General features: G+C 39.8%; 1 long non-coding RNA gene across 1 annotated transcript; it reads left to right on the forward strand.

Annotated features, from left to right (window-relative positions):
• The first annotated feature begins 796 nt into the window (after positions 1-796).
• On the forward strand, positions 797-1,921 carry LOC106936263 (uncharacterized). The gene is made up of 2 exons (XR_001422090.1): positions 797-1,101; positions 1,138-1,921. It is a non-coding gene; the product is annotated as an uncharacterized LOC106936263 (long non-coding RNA).
• Positions 1,922-2,111: the final 190 nt, after the last annotated feature.

Genomic DNA, 2,111 nt, shown 5'->3' on the forward strand with positions numbered 1-2,111 from the left:
GACTTCGTTGCATCAAGTGATGGTGTGAAGCCTCCAACAATACTCCACCTTAAGTCTGTACGAACTTCATATGGCTCAAAGTTTTCTCAGTACAACTTGTTTTGGTGCTAAAATTCTGGGACAGTTGAATCCAATAAGGAGCCCCACATCACAGCTCAGGAGAGGGGGGATCTTATCAGCAATTTCTGTCAAATGGGGCCATTTTTTTGCTGTGCTCTAGTGGCTTTTATTTGATAGTGAATTGACAGGAAGGTGGGTTGAGAGAAGGGGGAAGACATGTGGCAAAGGTGACCAGGCCGAGAATTGAACCTGCGACAGCCGCGTAGAGGAATAAGGCCTTAATATGTGGGTTGTATAGTATTCACCTATTCACATACTTTTCTGTGGAAGGAAACTTCAAATTATGTGCAGAAAAGATGCCTATTTGCATTTTTTTTGTACATCATATCTAAAATATTCAGAAGAATATGCAGCTTGGGAAGCAGTCCAATGCTACCTGATGTGCTATAGAATACTGTTTGCAAAGCAGCCAATCCAGAAGTGCAATTTGATTTCCTTGGCTCTGATTGGCTCTACCCTTAACAGCAAAAAAAAAAAAGGAAGACTGTTAACATTAGCTTATGCCGTAGCACTAAGACAGCTTCCCTTGTGTGCATTAATGCATATTATGGTACCTATGCAGGGTTTCCCCCAGTGTAATATAAGCCTGGCAGCCCGCCATGGTTGACTAGGCCCCCAGCCAGGTCAAGTGTTGCTTATTATTATTTTTTAGAAAAATTTGTAATTGGGGAAAAAAAATAAATAAATAAAATAAATCGTTTAGTTTTTTATTTTTTTATCTTAAAGCCAGATTGCAAGCTTCTCTGTTGTTCTAAGAGTTTCACTCGCTTAGCAGACTTTTTTCTAAAAGATAAGGGTATACTTTATGCATTTAAAGCTGGAGAGCAGACCAATCACACTGCTGGCGCCTCTGCGCATTGCCTCCCACGCTGCCGCTGCTTGAGCTTTAAAATTTACCATAGCGTGGATCACACGCGTCTCCTTTCACTCAAACTGGACACAGACTGACCTGTGCAGTGATGGCATAGTTACTTTGAAAAAGTAACTAATCAGATTACTGATTACTCCTTGAAAAAGTGACTTAGTTAGATTACTGATTATTTGATTTAGAAAGTAACTAAGTTACATTAAAAGTAACTTTTTTAGTTACTTTCAGCAGCTGCTAACAGTCCGCCACCTGTCAAAATTATATTGATCTTTGCCAATACTTAACTGTAAGTTATTTTAAAATGGTAACAACAATATTGTTGATGTTACCATTTTAAAATACTGTTACCATTATAAAAGTGGAGACACATATCTCCACTTATAAGGTTGAACTAATGGTTACAACAACACAAAAATAACTTTTGTAATTTGTGTGTTCCAGTATTGTCTGGAAAACTATAAATAGGATTTTAGACCCCCCTGTCCGCCGCCCCAGGGTCCAGGTTGTGCTTTACGGCCCTGCGTTTGGTGTCACAGCCCAGCTCACAGAGCTCCTCCTGCAGCTCCACAGCTCAGTTGTCCCGCTGCACAGATTTGTGACACTTATCTTAATATTAATAATTATAATGGCATTTAGTTGCACAACTTTACGGACTCGTTCATTCGTGGCTGTTTTCATGTTTACTGCGCTGTTCATATTAGTCTCGATGTTTTCTGGAGCGCAATGCAGAGCTCGATGTAATTCACAGGTAATATATTAACTTAACATTAACAAAGATGCAACGCGATGGATCATCCGGGAAATGATGGTCAGGCAGAGTCTGACTGAAACTAACTGGATGTCAGACAAATTCTGGGGTTTATGTCTGCTTACTTCCAAGCCTAAAAAGTGCAACCCGCGACTCATTAAATTTGCAAGTGACTTTAAAAAAAACAAACCCAAAGCTGCTTATAATAATCGGACTTGACGAGCGAAACTCAAAATAGTTCCTGTTTTTCCAGCAACAAATGCGCATCTCCCTCTTCCCTCCATTGTTTACATTTCTGTTGCTGCTGATACTTTCGCATAGAAACAGCGATCACTCCCCAAGAGGCGCAGAAGAAATAACTAAGTAAAATAGTAA

This window comes from Poecilia latipinna, unplaced genomic scaffold, assembly GCF_001443285.1.
Source record: "Poecilia latipinna isolate Pla-1442-1.1 unplaced genomic scaffold, P_latipinna-1.0 Scaffold2107, whole genome shotgun sequence".
NCBI lineage: Eukaryota > Metazoa > Chordata > Actinopteri > Cyprinodontiformes > Poeciliidae > Poecilia > Poecilia latipinna.